Source organism: Saccopteryx leptura, chromosome 3, assembly GCF_036850995.1.
Source record: "Saccopteryx leptura isolate mSacLep1 chromosome 3, mSacLep1_pri_phased_curated, whole genome shotgun sequence".
Lineage (NCBI taxonomy): Eukaryota > Metazoa > Chordata > Mammalia > Chiroptera > Emballonuridae > Saccopteryx > Saccopteryx leptura.
In genome coordinates this window covers 354,721,605-354,742,246 of record NC_089505.1, presented here as the reverse complement: position 1 = coordinate 354,742,246, position 20,642 = coordinate 354,721,605, and the positions used below count along the sequence as shown (strand labels likewise).

The 20,642-nt window shown below is 42.0% G+C and overlaps 1 pseudogene; it reads left to right on the top strand.

The window, feature by feature from the left end:
- The first annotated feature begins 20,019 nt into the window (after positions 1 to 20,019).
- On the top strand, positions 20,020 to 20,356 carry LOC136398074 (large ribosomal subunit protein eL33 pseudogene; annotated as a pseudogene).
- Positions 20,357 to 20,642: the final 286 nt, after the last annotated feature.

Sequence of the window (20,642 nt, the reverse complement as noted above, 5' to 3'; positions counted from 1 at the left end):
CAATTCAACAATAAGAAAACAAACAACCTGATTTTAACATGGGCCAAAGACCTGAACAAACACCTAACCAGAGAATATATACTGATGGCCGAGAAGCATGTTCCATGTCATCCGTCATCAGAGAAATGTAAATTAAAACAACAATAAGATACCACTGCATACTTACTAGAACGGCCAAAATCCCAAACACTGACAACACCAAATGCTGATGAGGATGGAAACAGGAACCTCATGCATCGCTGCTGAGAGTGAAAAATGGCATAATCATCTTGGGAAATGGTTTGACAGTTTCTTACAAAACCAAACCTACTCTTCTCATACAATCCAGCAATCATGCTTCTTGACATTCACCCCAATGAATATAAACATTATGTCCACAAAACATGCACATGGATGTTTGCAGTAGCTTTATTCATAATTTCTAAAAACTGGAAGCAACCAAGTACAGCAGTCCTTCAGTCAGCAAGTAGATAGACTGGGCTCCCTCTGGACAACGGAATGTTGCTTAGCACTAAGAAGAAAAGATCTATGAAGCTATGAAAAACGTGGAGGAAACTTAAATGCGTAGTTGCTAACTGAGGGAAGACTGTGACAAATTTCCACTCTGGTGTGGGGTGGGAGAGTCGTGTCGGGGGAGGGGGGGAGGGTTATGAAGGCTTTCTACTTCCTGCTCAAAGTTACTGTGAACCTAAAACTTCTCTGAAAAATAGAGTTTATTGTTTTTTTTCAAAAGCATGGATTGATTGGCTCTATTACATTGAAACTCATATTTTATCATGATGGCTTTCTTCCTCTCTTACTTGTGGGGAAGGAGGTAGCGGTTCACTGTTTATATTTCTCACTGGTAGACCAGCTGGCTCATAACTCGTGCTCTATTTCCTGTCATTTACCTCATTCTGTCTCCTACTACTTCTGCTAATGTCATGTGCTAAATAAGAAAACAAAATTGCTTCTTTGGTATGGGAAACAAAAAGTTTTATTTGAAAAGTAACCCAGATTATTTAAATTGGTACCCTAGAGACTTAACTAGTCAGAATTTTTAAAGTCTGAACAGGTCAGCCTGGCTCATTTCTCTTCTTGTTACTCATCGAATCCAAATTCCACTAATCTTCTAGGATGAGAGCTTTCCAGAAGTCTGCAAGAAACACTTTCTGCTTCATGGTATCCCTTACACATCGTTCAGTTGGCTTACCCTCAGAAGGTCTCTGTTCACGAGGCAAAAGGAAAGAGGGAAGGTGAGTGGCTCAGAGACAGTCTATCAATAACAGGAGTACCGTGTTAACAATAACAACAGCTACCTACTCTGAACCCCCCAATGTGGGCCAGACTCTGTGCTGGGTACTTCAAGGAAAGGAAGCATTGTGTCCTGTGGAGGGAAGGAAACCAAGGCCCAGACCTAATTTATGAAGCGTCCTAAGGCTGGATTGGGTTCTGAATCCTCTGCTTGAAAGTGTCAGAAATAGACATCCAACTCATTTAGGCAAAAAAGGGTAAAGTTGGACTCAAAATTCCAAAGAAGTTTAAACAAAGAGACCGAAGGAAGGTCACGGGTCAGCAGGGCCTCAGGAACGCAGAGCCAGCCACTGGACGCCTGCCAAGTCTTTGTCTCTGGTCTTCCCTGCACAAGCCTGCACCCCTCTACTTCCAGACAAGCTTTCTTCCTTTGGTAGGAAACTGGGCTACCAACATCCAAAAATGTAGAGCTAAACTGTCTGGCCCTGGAGAGGCACTAACTCTCTTTGCACTTATCAATTTTAAAAAATCCTGGCAAAAGAAGTTCTTTATCCTAGCTACCCCACCAGGCTTATGAATTTTTCCAATTCCTAAAGAAATCTCATAGATGACAAGAAATGGGAGCAGACTTGGGAGGAAGATCCACATAAATTGGGGGCGATTCTCATAAGACAAACTCAGAAATGTTCACTATAAAACTATGATGTAGAACCTGCTAGCGTCATTCTCATTATACAGATGAGGAAAATAAAAGTTTAGCAATTATGTCTTGCCCAACACATCTCAATAAACAAGTAGCAAGGACAGCACTCAGTTCTCTGTGTTTTTGTCTATGTCTTTTTTCAACCCTAGGAAGAGATAGTAGCTCAGAGACAGCTATTGCTAGAGGGGTAATGCACAGCATCTGACAGAACTAGCTGATGCCAGTGGAACTTACAGTGCACACATTGGATCAAAACCCAGTCCCTCTGACACCAATTCTGTGTGTTTTTACTCATGAATTACAGGAAAAAGACAGCCACACAGAGATCTGGGTGAGTAGGAGGTAAGGGATGGGAAAGATAGTTCCAAAGAGAAAGAAGATCAAAGAAAAAGACCGTGAGAAGAAAAAAGCCTGACCGGTCCACAAGGCAGAAAGCGAGCAAGCACAGCTCTATCTCAGTAGCTGGGTTGAGAAATATGAGAAGAGGTTTAACAGATGAGCACAATCTGGCTCCTGTAGAGTTGAATAGACCAAAGCCAAGAGCTTTACTTGGTTAATGGGAAGTCACCGAATAGTTTTACAGGGAAGTGATGTAATCTGATTTGCAGTTTAGAATGATGACTGAATAAAGAAGTGTGTGAGGGAAGGACATGTGTAAGGGCTGGAGGCCATTGCAGAATAGACAGAGATGATTGCAGGCTTGACCTCAAGTTTTAGCTGTGCGATTTGTGACTAGTAGTCTTACTTAAGACACATCTTGGAGAAAAAGCTTTTAAGACTATACATAGAGTGTGAAGAAAACAATCAACCCTCCCCCAAATCCTAGATATTTGTCTATGCAATTGGTTATGTGGTAAGGACATTGATAACAAAACTTTATGGGATAACAAAACTTTATGGGAGAGCAGATATAATGGGTGGGTGGGATGGATACTTCTGTTTTACCCAAGTTATGACTAGTGTGCCTATTAGACATGAAAGTGGTGTTGATACTTAGGTAGATAAATTTGTAGATACTTAGGTAGATAAATTTGTAATCCAAGAAGAGGGCTTGAGCTGGATATGTAAAAACTAGAGTCTTCAGCTTATAGGTTCCCCTGGAATGAATGAATGAATTCCCTCGGGAAACACTGTAGCTAAAGAAACCGAGAAAGATAAAGGCAGAGTCTTGTGTCACAGAAAAATTTAAAGTACTGGTGGAAAAGAGGCAGACAGCAAGTCACTCAATGCATAGTGTGTTTGGCAGTAGAAAACAAAGGGATTTCAGAGAATCCTCCCCCAAAAAAGTGGGTTTCAGGAGGAAGGAAAAGTCAACAATGACAAATACTACCAAATGCAAGAGACTGGTAAATAAGGATGGAGAAATCTAGATCAGAATTCTTTCTGCTGCAAACTACAAAAATCCTACCAGATTATCTGAAACAATATGGGTCAAGTTATCTCCATATATCAATATGCCTAGACCCTGAGTTGCCTAGATTTTTTTTTCCAGAGGATCAACAACACTACCAAGAACAGATACTTTCATCTTGTTTTCCTGCTGTCCTCGGAGCATGGACAACATCTCTCTATGTGCCAGCAAGATGACTACACAATTTTAAAACCTCATGTCAACATGACCACATCCAAGAGGTGAGGGTTTTTTTCCTCTATTCTTCTTTATTTACTAGGAAGTACCCAAATATGGCCTAGTTTGGTCTTAAACCAAAGTCTAAACCAATTGTTGGCAGGAAAAATTACCTTCCCACTTTTGCTTAGATCAGTGACAATTCACATTCCAAGAACTGGGAAGGGGTTTGGTTTTCTTCCCTTATCACATGAGAAAAAAAGGTCCAAAACAAATAAAAGTCTTAACTAAAGTAAGTAGAAGATGAAGACAAAAAAGAAAAACAAGAGGTGGAGAAAAATGGAGAAAGAAGAGAAGTAAAGGGTGGGGGAAAGAGGAGAAGAAAAAAGGGGGGGGGCGATGGAAATATCTCTGGGATAGATAACCAACAGTATCTACTATCACAGTTTTATAAAGACAATGTCAGTGGGGGGTGGAATTAAAGGTTCTATTAGAGCAATTGCAGAAAGAAGGGGAGGTGAAAAAGACAGTACACAATATTGAAGAAGTTTTGGTTGAAGGCAAAGAAGATCAATGTAACAGCTTCCAAAAAAAGGATATAATATCAACTGTGTTTAAAATTGGCTTTAGTTTTGTTTTTAAGGTAGGTGAGTTAGTGGCGTTTTTGTGTCAGGATGAATGATCCTAAAACTGAAAAGAATTGATGTAAGCAATGTGACAATTGCAGGAGCAGGAGCCAACCTCTCCACAAAATGAGATGGGAAGAAACCTAAGACATTAATAGAGGGTTTGGTCGCAGCAGCAAAAATAAGTCTATCGTTTTAACAATATGGGTACATCAGTAGCTGAGTACGAATGCTGAAAGACGGAGGGAATTGTTGAAGATAAGGTTGTGCACATCCCTCGTATCTATTTTCTCTATAACCAAGCTTCAATGTTATGAAGAGGGTAAGCAGGTGAAGAGGGGATGTCTCTGAGACTAAGGAAGAGCACTGAGTAGAGAAGCATGGCAGGGCAGGTAGGCAAGGACACACTGACAAAGAAGCCACTGGAGGTTGAGATGCGAGAGCTGCAAGGAAGGGTTATGGGTAAGGAAGGCAATGATGAGCACTTGCTAGAATCTGGGGGTTGAGAGAGGACAGAGGACAGAGAAATGACAGGCTGGAAGTGACAGTGAGGAGCAAGGCTTACAAGGCACAGAAGCATTTCAGGCATTTCCGACCAAAAGGACAACACGAGCAAAATAACTTCAAATATGGGCATCCAGCGGGCTTGGCGGTTCCTGAGGGTGCTGTCCTGGTCCTTGTATTTTTATCCTGGGGAGAGGAAGTTCTTGTCCTCTGGCCCTGTCTCGCTAAGACTCTTACTCAGTTTACGAGTGAAGCTATCAGTTTAACCAAGAAGATGCCTAAGTGACCTCTTTTATTTTTTTTACTTTTTTAAAGACAGACCTCAGACAGATACCTACGTAAAAGTATATTTTCAAAAACACATTAAAAACTCTCACATTTGGGGACTTCTCTGCCACATGAGATAATGCAAATAATGTAATTAGATCCAAATTTTCAAGTTCCACTTCCTGTGACAGATTTGAAAACAAACAAGGAAAGAAACAAACAAATGGATTGATCATTTTTCAAAACCAATAGGTATAGATTAGGGGTCAGCAAAGTACAAGAGCCAACGCCAGTTCACTACCTGTGCTTGTGTCGCCGGAAAGCTAAGAATGCCTTTTATACTTTTAAATGATAGAAAAAAAATCTAAAGATATATAATATATTTAGTGGCATGCAAAAAATTATATAAAATTCAAACTCTAAATAAAATAATTAAAATCTTGTAAATATTTGCAAAATATTCTCATGATTGGAGACATTGAACCCAGTTAAACAAAATGTTATCCCCTTCCCCACCAACATCCCACAAAAAAGTATCATCTATTATTATATTTTTAATTTCATCAGAAAAATAGAGTGAAAATTTATTTCCCTTTATGTTACATAAGCACCTACCTAATATTCTCAATTTTACCTCTTAGCCTATTAAGTTTAAAGGTTTTGCTATCTGGCCTTTTAATAAAAACACTTTGCTGACTTTTGGTTATAGATAATGGGTAAGCAAAGTTTATTTTACTGTAGGCATCATAATGTAAATACATATTATGATTGTGATATGTAGACGTCTGTGCATAAATCTAGCCTTCGATTGTATGTCCATTCAGCTAACAGACATTTATTGAGCAGCTACTATATACCAGAAACTGTCTTGGTTGCTGAGAATGCAAAGTTGAAAATATGTGGTCACTGCTCTCAAGAAAATCTGTCTTACTCTTTTACCGTCATGGTAATTCTAACAAAATTTAAGACACAGGATTTCTACAAAATTCTCCTTCAAATAAATATGCCCTCCTCTTTCTCGCAGTCAATTTTCAGCTACTGTAAGTTACTGAATTTTGTATTTCTATATAACAGTCCAAGTTATTCATTGTTTTTCCAGTCCAAGATGAAAAATGTGAGTTATAGCAAATGTGACATCTCTCCCCCACCTTAACTCTATTGGATGCCTTTTGACCTCTCTTTCCTTTGCTTATTCCCTATTATGTCATTGAACTTGTTGGGGTCCTGGCATGCCACTTGGATTAAAGTCACCCAAGGTATGTGCCTCTTCCAGGCAGAACTGAGCCGTTGTCCATTATTATTATAGTAATTGCATTGCTCATCTACACAACCAAGACCCAAAACCATTTTCTTTTTTTTTTTTTTCAGTAGCTAACTCTTATCCTTTTCTTTCTAAATTGCCTCTGACATCAGTTGCCCTACAGGATTTCAGTGTGGGTTTAGGTGACTGAACAGTCAATGAATATGGGGCATTCTTATAGCATGCAATCATAACTTGTGTTTAGCTTTCATAACAAAATCTTATCCAAAACCATCTCAAAGAAGCCAAAACCACTTCCTAGGTCCACATTGCATAACAAGTGGACGTGTTCTTTCCCACCACATGACCAAAGGCACTAGGTAGTGAGAAGTCTGATCATATGAATGGTGAAAGTACTTATCTATTATGCTTAAGCTACAAAAATTGCAAGATATCTGGTTCCATGTTGTTTATTAAACATTTTTCTATTTATATCCATTGCTAGTCTGTCTTTGACTCTCAGGAAGAGTCTATTGCTCTCTTTCTTTCCTCACATCCTAGCAAAAATATAACTCTTGTGTGAGTAGAAGAATGAGGAATTTAGGCTTCCATGGAATACCTGTATATCAAGAAATAGCGAAGAAAGAGAATGAGTATTTAAAAGCCCCACTGATAGAAAAACAAACAAAAAAACGAAGATATGCAGCTTTTTAACACTGAAACATTTTTTTTGCGTTTCTCAAGTCTCTTTCCCTAAACCCTATCACACTAATGAGCTTATGTGCCTGGGAAATAGCCAGGATTTGGGAATGTTTACTTGGTTCGGTAATCACCGCTCTCCCAAAATGTCTTTGTCGGCAGCAGCAGAAATTCTCAGAATCCCGAGTCTATGGGTAAGAAGACTCTTCATTCCTTTCCTTTTAGAGAGCGAATGCTCAGAATGGGGGTGTTGTTTGTGACATGGCCGTTGCACTTTTACAAGGGGAGGGTTTGGGTTGTGCTGGGACAGGAAGAGATAAACGAATGAATTAAAAGCTACTAAGTACAGAAATTAGAGGGTGTTTGTTCGTTTGTTTGTTTGTTTCAACATGAGGAAAATTAAGCATGCAAGAAAGGGAAGGGTCACATGCTCAACGATGATTAGAGGCTCAGATGATGTGAATCAATTCCAAGTAGCTCTAGACCCTGTTCCACCCCATAATTCAACCCAAAGAACATTTCTGCAATTGAGCTATCATAGTCTCTCACGCTACATTAAAAAACTCTTTAACGGTGTAATAAAAAAGGTATGTACTTATTTTAACTTAGGGAAACTGATCTGATGCCAGTTTGGTAAGAAAGTGACCTATGAACTGATTCATGCATTTCTGAGCTTAGGTTAAGCCTCATCTACACCCACCACTATCAAGACACGAGTCTTCAATCAACTCTACTTGACGCGTTCCACGTCTCTGGGAAGGCACCTTCATGCCCTCGCCTTCATCAGAACCCAGAAACCCTCCACCTCCTTCCCTATCTCCCCCAAACAACAGCATAGGGAACCACCAAAATGTGCAACTTGTGCTTCCTAAAACATCCCTCGAGTCTGCCCCCTCCTCTCCATCCTCACGGCCACTCCTTCGCTCCAGGCCACCCTGTCTCTCACCCAGATTTCTGGTATAAACTAAGTGGTCTTACTCCCAGACTCTACTTAAAAGTGAGGCTTTTCTAAATTGCAAATCTGAGCTTGTCACCTCCCAAAGCAACTTCCCTGTGGCTCTCCCACAGTCCTACGGATAAAACTCACACCCATCTCTGCCTTCACAGTATACTTGTTCTGTGGCTTTTCCAGGACAGTGCCCAGTGTTTGTTTAGGGGTCTTTCATACTCTGCCATCATGATGTTTTCCATTGGTTTATGCCACAGGGGTCCCCAAACTTTTTACACAGGGGGCCATTTCATTGTCCCTCAGACCATTGGAGAAGCGCCACATACAGTGTTCCTCTCACTGACCACCAATGAAAGAGGTGCCCCTTCTGGAAGTGTGGCGGGGGGGAGGGGGCGGATAAATGGCCTTAGGGGGCCACATGTGGCCCACAGGCCGTAGTTTGGGGATGCCTGGTTTATGGCATCTCGTGCCTTGGTATCTCTGCAATGATCCTGGATATTCCCACCCATCTGTCTCCTGAAACTGCTCCATGAGCACAGGGACCATGTTTTCTCTATTGCTGTAGTCAGGGTACCTGATGTAGCGTCTGGTGCAGGACAGAGTGACACAAAGGACTGGTCACTGTTAAAGCGAATTGACAATCCCAAAAGGAAGCAGTGCTCCGTGACCGGGTGCAGGTACCACAGTGGTGAGGACGCAGTGATCCCTGACACATTTTCAAGGGTCCTGAAAATCTGGGCCACGGGGGAAAGGACAGGATGAGTGGTGGGGCATCAGGGTTGGGGGGAAAGGAATGCTTAAAAACGAACTGTCTACTGCATAATTTTGCAGAAGGCGGCTGGCCCTGATGTGCAGGGTGGCTCAAAGGGAAATGACTGTCCAATGCAGGAGTCGAGAATACCAATTATTTTTCTCTTAAGTAGGGCCAGGCCAACCTAACGGCAAACCAGAGAGGGTGGGCACTGTGTTCCTGGAAGGGAGCTGACGGAGCCGGGGCCTTCAGCTGGGCTGACTGAGGAGACCTGATCCAGGAGCCACCCAGCAGAAGGCTGGTCTACCACAGGCAGACACGCTTCTTGGAAGAGACCTGTGGCAATTAGGAATTCAAGCTTAGCCCCAGCTTTTCAGATGAAGCCTTCTAATTTTCCTTTTCCCTCCCCTATGCTTCTTCCAGGAAACTTGCCCCGTCCTACTGTGGTCGGGAAAGATCAAATGTGTCTTTTACCGAAAAGACAGGGTTTTCCTCTCCTCCCTGCACCCTCCGGTGTCCCCTGATGCGATGGCTCATGCAGGAGCAGCCTTGAGGCCTCTGACATGGGGTCGCCCCCACGCTGTGTCTGTGACCGTCTGGGTAGAATGAGGGTACACCAGGTCAAGGTGGGAGGCCACAACTGCTAGTCCAAGACAGCAAATGAGGATCAAATAATGTGGCTGTGAAAACCACCATTGCAAATAGAAGTATGCGATCTAGTTCGAGCTCAGAGACATTGTGTGCCATACCTTCGTATTTTCCCTCATGCTAAATAATTACAAAACCTTACCGGGAGAAGTAGGAAAAAAAATCTAAAAAATCACATGGCTGCTCCTAGTAATTGGATATAAGAATTTGCTGTGAAAATGAGAGAGAAAAATTTGACACCACCTTAACGTCCAATCTTTTCTCTCAATATTCCAAAAAAAAAAAAAATTTTTTTTTCATACTTTCCAGACATTTTGCACCTGCTTGCAATGGAAACAGTGTAACTCCTCAGTAGGTCCCTTCTATACAACCACTTCCTCCATCCTGCCTGAGCGCTTATAAGCCACAGAACACAGACCTCTTCCCCTTCCACTTCCTGTGAACTTCCTCTCATCATCTTGTCAACTTCCGGAAGATAGGGATTTATCTCGATTACCTCAATTTCTCATCATTAGGTCACTCTTTTCTCCCAAACACCTCTTCCCACATAGGACTGCTGGACTAGAAGCAGTTCATGGGCTGGAATCATGGCTTTTTCAGCATACAGGGAACAACACACAGACACTCGTCGCTTGTGCAACTTGGCCAAACCATTGGTTGGTCACATTTTGCCATGTTCAAAGTTTACATGCAAATACACTGCTGCCCCTTTCTGAAACTTTCATTTTCTCATGTGAAGTAACATTCTGTGGGTGGAAAAATTTCATGTCTTGGTGTCAACCCAGGAGCAAGGGCTGGGAAGGTGCAGGTGTTTGCCGACATTTTACAGGATTTTGAACTTGAGGCATAGGGTGGTGGTGGTGATGATGATGGTCTGGGTCATATCTCACTGAGAACACTCACAGGAAAACTTCCACAGACTGGGTCATATCTCATTCAGAACACTCACAGGAAAACTCCCACAGACTGGGTCATATCTCACTCAGAACACTCACAGGAAAACTTCCACAGAGCTCCGTGAGCTCCCATGCGGCTAGAAAGGCAGGCCAGCCCCAGAAGTGGAGCGATCATGGGGTCACTACTGAACAGTCATGAACGGAAATGTGCTGTGTGTAGAAATCACAGGGTTCCTGACCCAAGGAACAACTCAACTCAATTTCTCTGACGATCCCACAGTATTTTTAGGCATTGAGTTGGCTAGTACCCTGTCTGAATAATATTCCTTTTTTGTTTGGGCAATCTTAATTCTTCCTTCCTTCCTTCCTTCCTGCTGCAAAATAGTATGTTTACTATTTCTGCTAAATCACTACCATATTTATAAGCATTGTTATTGCCAAGATGTTCACAGCCTCCCCCCTATTTTTAATCTGGAGGGAAAAAAATCCATAATTTAAAAAAAGAAAGAAAGAAAAGTATGATTCTTACATGAACAGAAGTGTTTTCCTTTATTTTCTACTACATTCTGAGCACTTCCAGGGGATCGGATGGCATTAAGCATTTAACACTCACCACACTGATATCTAAATATTTGTTATTATCCTCAATGTTATTTATGTAAGAACGGGCACAAAGAAGCTATCTCAAGGTCATCTGCTTATCTAGCGGAAAGTCAGAAATTGAATGTAGGTCAGTGACACTCCCAAACTGAACTCTTAGCTACTAATCCCTATGACTTTGAAATCTATATCTTCATTCCCCATTGCTCCTCCAATTCTGACCGTGTTCATCGGTTTCAAAAGAATCTGCCTATCACACAAAATCTCAGGAGTCATAGATTTCCTTACATCATTGACGATGTAGCCAAGACCAAAAGAATCGTTATATGACTTACCTAGGATGTCAAAGCTACTTCACGCGATCTCTAGGTTGGCTCTTCCTGTTGGTCTCTGATCCTTGTTACAATGTGGACATCTTGGGCCCCTTCTCTTTTTTCTCTCTCTCTCTATGCTTTTCTGATGAGCAGTATTTCTTTTCCTTCACTCAGGAAGCTCTGTTTGGCAAAGGAGAATGAAACGTCTCAGTGGGAGAGATCCAAAGATAGCATCTAAAGCTATTATGTACCACAATGGGTACATTAAACTTTTTGGAGGCTTAAGACTTCTTGGTTATGAAAGATGATTAAGGAAATAAATATGTTAATTTATACTTTCTTACTTTATAAATTACCAATAAGAATCCACTTGGTTGCTGGATGAGATGATAGACCAATGCCAGGCAAACTTCCAATTAGGCATATAAGTTTTGAATGACCTCCAATGTCCCTTTATCCTTTCTCACCTCCTAGCATCCATGGTCCTCCCTGCTCTTCCATCACATCCTCACAGCATTTCACTGATTTGGCTGCCCAAGCACACCCCAACTTCCCTCTTTCCCATCTGCAATATGCCCTCTCTTCTTCTCTCCTCCGAACTCTCATTCCCTAAGCTGGATGATCTCCCTCAAGGTGTTGAGGGCCTCTCTCATTCCTTTCCATCCTTTATCTTGTCCCCTCTTTTATATTCTGAGAGTACTTGTGACCTTCCAATACGTCCTTCAACCTGTTCCCTAAGGAAGGAATCCACCAAAAGGGGCAGTCTTGAGATTTTGGGATCTTTCCAATACCGCTTTTCCATGACTACCACCTGATCAACACTTAGCTATCTGAATGCCCTTCCTTTATGTTCTGCTCTTTCCTGGTCTAGGCCATCTTTACATGTCACCCTGTGCTGATTGTCTCCTCCCTTTCTATTCCCATCAAAGCCACTATGTTCCATACATGGTTCTATGATTATCACTTATTTCATTATTCCCTGTTTATTTGTTGGGGGCTATATATGGGCAGATATTTCCTCCTGTCCATTTCTATGTCTATGCAAACATCATTACCTTTCAGATGAATGGTTGTACATTCTCCCCCATCATGAAGAGAGCTAATTCATGATCAAATTTCTGAGGTTTCTTCCCTAGCTACCCACGGACAGAGGGATGGGTCACTGGACAATGAAAATGCAAATCGGTAGTGAAATCATGACAGGAAGCTTAATAATCCTACTACTCCTTATCTGAGGTCCTCTCGAGCATGGTTTGCCCATACCATACCCCGTTCTGACAACAGTGTGGGCACTGGCATCCAATGTGTGCAAAGTGATCAGATGTATGTGTGATAATTGAATTAGCAATATCAGCCTTTGGCCAGGGAAAAATAATTTCCAGCAAATAAAAAAGCAAAGTTGAAAACCGTTTAACTGTGATGTGTGTGAACACTTTGGGGAACGGTGTTTACATTTCTGGAATCATAAGAATGTGCTAAGATAACAGTGTTTTGGGTCCAGGCCAAAGGAAGCAATGTCTCTAAGATGGTGATACTCTCTATGTCTGCACTAGCAGGGTGATTATAAAACTCAGCCCTGGTCAGTGGAATCATGAAAAAAGAGGCCTCATGCAAATGAAGTTAACAGTACATTGAATGGCGCAGACCATGCTTTTAGTTGATTCTGCCCAGTGGTAGTGTTGGGGGGGGGGGGGGGTTTGAGACAGCTGTAGAAGAACTCACAAGGGTAAGATCACAGAGGTTGAGTGTTGGGTTATAGATAAGACAGACTTCTGACCTGCATGCACAGTGGAGAGGTCTACATTGGCCAGTCAGGACAAATAAACTAAGTATTCTAACATCCATGTTGTCATGCCGACCATTCCCAGTGGTCTTCCTCGTACGGGAAGAAACCCTAGAACTGGGAGAAAGTGCCTCCCTCCAGGACGGGGACTTGTGGGGACTGGTCTGGGCCCCTGGAGAGTAAGCCAGCCTTTTAGCTTGATTACTCTTGGTGGGCCTTGAGGTCACCAAAGGGGTGAGACAAATAAATGGGAGACTCAACCTCTATCTTTACATATAGAGAAAGAGGTTCTTTTTACATTGTTATTGCATTGTCTATTCAACTTTGTACTTAAGAGTTTCTCTTTTACTTTATCTTATGAAAGTTTTTTCCCTAACACCAGAGTCTCCATTAAAGTTTTCCAGATGCCTAGTACTCACTGTTGAATAAATAAAAACAATGTTAAAAAGTGGCACATGTGAACATAAAGGTTAAAACAAGTAGGAAACTTTTAAGGAACATTTAGTAGAGTTAAAGAAGATAAAGTTAAAAAGTTTTGGGTAGGGTGGGGCAACCTTACCTGTCAGAGTTTGAACTTTAATCTTTCCAAACACATTCCCTGTTTAAAACTGTTAGTGGCTTCACTTTGTTTAATGCTATGCTTTTCAACTTTCGTTCATCTCCAAGAGTTAATTACACAAAGGTGACTTAGGGTCCTAGGAATGGCTGGGTGGGTCTGGAGGGGAAGCTGTATGAGTTAATGAAAAGATCAAATAAAGAATGTTTCTGACTTCCCGTGCCTTCTCCAACAAGAACAGCTGTGTATCTTTATTTAATGTGTTGGTATGCACAGAATCCTTCACTTGAAGAAAAAGAGCAGTTCACCTGCTTGATTTGAAAGCCATTGACTGTTTAGTTGTATGCCCCACTACATGGTCAGGAACAGGGAGAGACTGCAGAAACAGCCTTTGACAAGCCATTGCAATGGCAGAAAGACGCAGCAACAGCAGCTTGAGCGCAGATGGAGTGACAGAGGTGACTAGATGCTAACCTAGCATGTTCCCTCTCCCTGGTCACACAAAAAGACTTTCCCAACCTGCTTTGCAGTTAGGGTGGTACTAAGTGACTAGATTTGGCCACCTCAATGTAATTGGGAGACGTGTGAATTATATCCAGGCCTGTCCCTTAAATATCTTATCTCCAACATTTCTCTCACCTTCATGTCTCCTTCCCCATCTGCTCACTGGAGGGTACCAGGGCCACTCTAAAGTGACAATATAATAAAGGATCAAGATGGTGTGTCCCTTACTTTACACTTTCAGAAAACCACCAAGGATTGACAATCAATCAGGAATGTCCATACTGATTTTTGCTAGCGAGACACAACTTTTATTGGGTTAAGCCACTGAGATTTCAGAGTCTCTTTGTCACTGTAGCATAGTCTATTGTGATGAATAAATATGGCACAAGGCCCGTAGGTCCTACCTAACCTTTTTCATTTCCAGAGGGTCATTGTGAACACCCTCTTCCTCAACATGAGAAAATTAGTTTGACTTGTGAAATGGAAAAAAAAAAAAAAAGTCATATAAGAGAAGCAGAGAGAATTTTCCTATTTTATAGAACTTTTATGTCTTACATTTTTCAACAAAATCTAAAATAAGTCCGACAACACAAGAAAAGTCATTTTAATTGCATTGTTGTATTTTTTTTTTAAAGGGGAAAGGTCTACATTGCTATATTGATCTATTCTAGTAATAAACAATAAAAATCACAGTTTCCATTTCTCTGGCCTTAATGTTCTGCAAATTTGTCAATGATTTTGTCAAAATTAATTTCTTCATATATTTCTGTTCATACATAGATGTTTTGTCAATCTCTGTTCACTGACAGTTAAGGCAAACCACATTTTTTATTCATTTCAATGTCAGGTTCCTTTCACATGAAGCAACAGATACACACAGCTAAGAAATCTCTTAAACGGTATAAGTCTGGCCACGTTTCATAAAAATTCCATTTCTTAATGGATTTCAGAGATTGTACACTGTCTATGTTTTTGTTTCTAGTTACTCCTACTTTTTTATAGTCATAAATATTCCACTAAAATACTTTCACCAGAAATTCATCTTACATTTCTAGTACGCTTAGCAATCGCTCGTAAGATTTTCTTTTTCTGCTTTAGAACTCGTGTCCGTACGTCAGTGAAATGACCAGGACGCTCCAACATTGCCTTATTATTTCTCCAACAGTGTAAGAGGGAGCATTTTTGGTATCTCTCACTTGATTCATTTTTTAATGTAAATGTCTAATTGCTTATATTTTGCACAGTTACTAAACAGCCCTTTCCCGCTACGTGCCCCGGTCTTCCAGGAAGGAGCTTGAAGCTTGCTGTTTTCAATATATCATTAAACTGATTCTGGCTGTTTGCAAATATTTTTATGTCCGATTTCCTCACACCAGAACAAATTGCATAACTCATGAAGGAAAAATCACGTACTGTTCTCTCTGTTTATTTCAAATGTACTGTTTAGCGGCAGGAGTGCATAGTGTCATCAGAGCTGGAAGGGTAAACTGCACGGGCAATAAGCTCCAAGGGTTCGGGAGCATCACGACTTCCTCTGAAAATGAACTTGGAGGCTGCGCTCACACCAGTGGAAGACAGCTGTCCAGCTGGGAGTTCTCTGAATTAACTGTCATAAGGAATCCAATGTTTATTAAAGAAGTCATTTAAGTGTGCTAATTTGAAGCATAAATATATGTTATTGAAACTCAGCTGCAATTGTGGCAAATGTTTCAAAAGTAGACCAGAAAAAGATTATTATTATTATTATTATTATTTGCCCCTGACAATGCTTAAGAATTGCTGGGCATGGTGGTAATTTAAAAGCAGACTGACTTCTTGTTTCAGTATGTTTTAAAATCCTCTATGGGTAAAGCACCCCCTAATCATTCTCCAGGCGGATCGTGCATTCGACCCCTGCCCACATATAGAGGGATGATCACATCACTATCCACTTACTGGAAGGGGGAAGAAGCAAACTGTGAACAGACACGGAAAGGTCAATGGAACCAGGAACCTGTTAACACCTCTACTGATGCCTATATACTAAGTCTGTGAAGATTTTCATCACAATTCCGTGGGTAGTTCTGTTACTGTGTATTCCAGGATCTCCCTAAAAAGTTGAGTCACAAGCAAAAGTCCTTTCCCACCAGTTCAGTGGTTGCTCGGCTTTTTGTAGAAAGAGTGCCAGCTTTGGGACAGGTGTAGGGGTTACATGGCATTAAGAAGACATTCCTACTTCTCTATCCACAATGTGCTTCCTGTGCCTGAGCAAAAGGCACAGTTTATCACTGTTTATGGTCGGTTTGGTTTTTGTTTTTAAGACTTTATTTATTCATTATAGAGAAGGGAGAGAGAGAGAGAGAGAGAGAGAGAGAGAGAGAAGGGGGGAGGAGCAGGTAGCATCAACTCCCTACATGTGCCTTGACCAGGCAAGCCCAGGGTTTTGAACCAGCAACCTCAGCATTTCCAGGTTGATGCTTATCCACTGCGCCACCATAGGTCAAGCTGGTTTGGTTTTTTGAGTGCAGGATAGAGAAGTAGGAATGTCCTCTTAATGCCATGTAACCCCTACACCTGTCCCAAAGCTGGTACTCTTTCTACAAAAAGCCGAGCAACCACTGAACTGGTGGGAAAGGAAGAATAACCAAAACCAGCCGGGTTGTGGTGGGAGACATGTGGGGAATCATCATGGTGGAGAAGCTGGGATGGTAATAACACATGCCAAGTCTCCTTTCTAGCTGGAGAAAAGTCTTATTCTCCTGACAAAGAATTCCTTTAGAAATGTATCCTCCCCGTGGAAGAAAGAGAAGTTCTTCTAAGATTTCTAATTTCACCTCTGAGTTTCTCCTGTTTTCCTCCAAGCCCCTTCAGCTGCCCAGAGCTCAGTTAATTCCTCTGAAAATAAAATTCTTCTGCGGTTGTTTCCAGCCTTATTCTCTTGGTCATTATGTTTTCATGCCAGCTCCTTGACTATGATTAGATTAATTCCTGAATCATGGAAACAACACCCAGAATAAACTCAAGACCTTGGGATGTTCACCTCATGACTGATTTTGACAGATTTATTTAAAATGTTTTTGTTGTTTTATTTCGTTTTTATTTTCTTTTCCAACTAAGTTTATCTTCAGATTCAAGGCCAGTTTTATATATTTATGTAGTAGATTCCCTGGAATTAGTCTCCATACAATTACCCTTTCCACCAAGGCACCGAGTGCATCAGACCCTCCATTTGTGAACAGTACGAAGTCTCAGCGTTCAAAGCAGCACCCAAATGCCAAAGCGCAGTGTGGTGTGCCTGCCATCTTCTGGTGAGGGCATGATATTACAGGATGGGCCATCATGCATTCCGTAGCAAAATAATCAGGTGGCACCGGTTGGCAGGCAACAATTTCCCAACTGAGAAGCCTGTGAAGGGCTGACGTTCAGACCAGTAACAGGTTATGGATCTTCCTTAAGATAATGACAACCACAGTGACCATTTTCCCTTTAAAGAAAAAGATTTTGTTTCTTAGAACCCAAATGACTAAAACAGAAGCATTGATGTTTGGGGGATGAGGGAATCATTTTCTCATCATAAAAGCCACTTTCCAACATTTAAGAATACAAATCATGCTTTAGAAATGTCTACACAGGCTCACCCTTGAAATCAGAACCAGGTGCTTTTTCTCTGTTCTGACTCTTTTTTTTTTTTTTTCCCGCAACTCTTATCTTCAGGATTTGTGGAACTGTGCAATCCGTGGCAAGGGAAGCCAAATTCCTATCGCTGACTTCAGTGGGCGTTGCCTCTTGTTTCCATGTCAAAGAATGGGACCTTGTATAATTGTGAATAGGCAAGCACAGGGAAGAATTTCCCATAGAGAACACCCCTGATGGTGGCATAAAACTAAACCTCTTGAAAGGGCCTTATTCATGGCAGAAGAAACACTGCAGGCACTGTCCGCTATTAGTCAACATAGATACCTCCATCAAAGGCCCTGGGAACCCAAACGAAGTTCCACTAAAGCTATACAATAAATGCTGTATTATATACCAATGCAAATATGACCTATCCCCTCCCCTCGAGCTGCTTCTCCAGCTCAGTCAATGGCCACATACCTGCCCAGGTGCTTGACCCCCAATTGCATGGAGACCTCACACAGGCTCTACGCCCTCCTTCGCCACGCCCAATCCATGTCCGTGTCCTGACAGCCCTACTTTGAAATTCAAATCTGTTTATGTCTCTCAGTATCCACAGTGACCAGTCTATTCTAATGTCATCTCCCTTGTGAATCTCTGCTATCTCATGCTCAAGTGTCCTCCTCCTTTCCACCTCAGTCCCTTCATCTTCAATTCTCAGCAGGGCAGTTGAAATGGCTTTTCTAAAATGTGGACCTCCAGTGTGACCCAGAGAATAAAACCCAAAGTCCATACCCTGGTTTACAGCCCTCCCAGGACCTGGCCTCCACCTGTTCTTCACTCTCCTCCGCCTCCTCTCTTTCCTCCACTCCTTCTATGCCGGCCCCTCTGGGGGTCTTTCTGCGCTCCCAGCTCTCCGAGCCTGCAGCCACTGAGGAGTCTGGGTCTGCTCATTCCTCGGCGGGCTGCCGCGTTTTCACGTGAACAGCTCCCTTTTCGGATTCAGGTCTCACAGAGAACCTCACGGCCGTGCTCCACCCCTGACCCACCCCTGGTTTCACTTGCATCATGTCATGATCAACAACTATATTGACCCCTTTTAATTTATCACCTCTATTCGACTATTAGAATGTAAAGCCATGAGAACAGGGACCTAGCTCTCTTGTTTGACATAATGCCCCTCGTACCTTTTTCCAATCTGCCATGTATTAAGTACAGGGGATCCTCGGGTTACAACAGGTCCGTTCCTATGACAGTAACATAACCCGAATTTTGGTGTAAGTCAGAACACATCCTAGCCTAACACAAAAGGAACACTTGTGCTTTTAATAGTCCAAAATGGCACAGGTAAGCATGAGGGACGCCAACTCCCTCTCTCATACGCTGCGTTACTGTGTATCCTTCCACTGCGCACAACCAAACTAGTTTACCCACATAATCCGTAAGTACGACGCTAACTGCGTAAGCCGAAACATTCATGTCTCAATTTTTTAAAGTTTTTATGGGAGTGAGTGTTGTGAACTTGAAACACCGTTATGTCGAGACTGTCATAACCCAAGGACCCCCTGTACTTAATCAATACCTGGTGAATGAATAAATGTATGCATACACTATACATCTAGTTACACTTGCTCATAATCAGAGTTTTCTCTTGTAAAGAATAACTGGCACTTTTCAGAGCGAATTTCTAATCGGGCAGAGGAAAGAGCTTGGCCTCTGAGGTCGGCAACACCTGGCTGGTACTTTAGGTCGCGATGCTCAGCATCTGACCCTGAGGAAGGAGTCGTGTGCCAGTGCTTAAGGATGGTGTCCCAGGGAAGACGTGTAAGGGGTCAAAGGAAACAAGAAAAGGAAGGGGTGGAAACCAAGCAAAGGTGTGACCTCACGCAAAAGGCCCCTCCAGGAGAAATTTAGTCTGATCCCAAAGGGCGCCCTGGAGTGGAAGTCACGCCTCAAAATCAGCCCACCCTGAGGCAAGTGGGCTGAACTTGTATGACCCAGGCCCTGCTGGCTCCCCAACTGTGGGCAACACACTCGAGCAGCCCCCAGCCCCACTCCACAGCAATCTGACCTGGGGGTGTGGAGTGACATGTCTACGATTAGACTGTAAAGCCATGAGAACAAGGACCTAGCTCTCTTGTTTGACATAATGCCCCTAGTACCTATTTCCAATCTGCCACATAATAAGTACAGGGGATCCTCGGGTTACAACAGTTCCATTCCTATGACGGTAACATAACCTGAATTTTGTAAGCATCACTTTAAGTGAGCTTTAATATGAGTAACTTTCTCATGGAAAAATGTTGTCTATTAAGATAATGCATATAGTACAATTTAGTTCACTATCTGAAACACAGACAAACCTTGGGAAATAGCTGTTATTTAAGGTTTGGTCTGTAAAGCTATTTGGAGGTTGGAAGGAATCTCCAGGAAGCTTAGTTCTTACCTAAGAACAGACACTAAATGGTATCTCCAGTATGCCATCCGGCCCTATCCACTCAAAGTTAAAAACAGGTGTGAGGGCTCTTCCCACCACCTTGGAGCCTGCAGAGGCTGCTGGGAATAGGACTTCTATAATGACAAATATGTCTGGAAGGCTATGGTCCAAGGCCGTTTTTGCCGGCTGTAAACAACTGTTCTGGGGTCTCTGGAACCAGAGGGAGCACATAGCTCTTCTTAGTATTGAAGGTGTTTATGCTCGAGATGAAACTGAATTCTATCTTGGCAAGAGATATGCTTATATGTATAAGGCAAAGCACAACAGTGACTCCTGGTGGCAAACCAGACAAAACCAGTCACCTGGGGAAAGGTAGCCCATGCTCATGGAAACAGTGGATGGTTTGTGCCAAATTCTAAAGCAACTTTCCCACGAAGGCCATTGGACACAGAATCTGTGTAATTCTGTACCCCTCGCAGCTTTAAACATATTGAAAAGGAAATAAATAAATGTGGATTTGTTCTCTTGTAAAAAAATAAAATTAAATGTGAGAAATACTGGATTGGTAGATTAAAGAGAACAGAACATCATAGTACTTTTAAGAAAATACAATATTCACTTTCCACTTACGAATATCCCTGTAAAGTTTCCCTTGAGGTCCTTTAGAGTCTTGGCACATTGGCAGAAAAGAAGCTTGGCTTCATGGACATGCAGGAGGTGAGTGGCCCAGTGATTTCAACTCCCTGAGAATAAGAACAATGGGTTCTACCA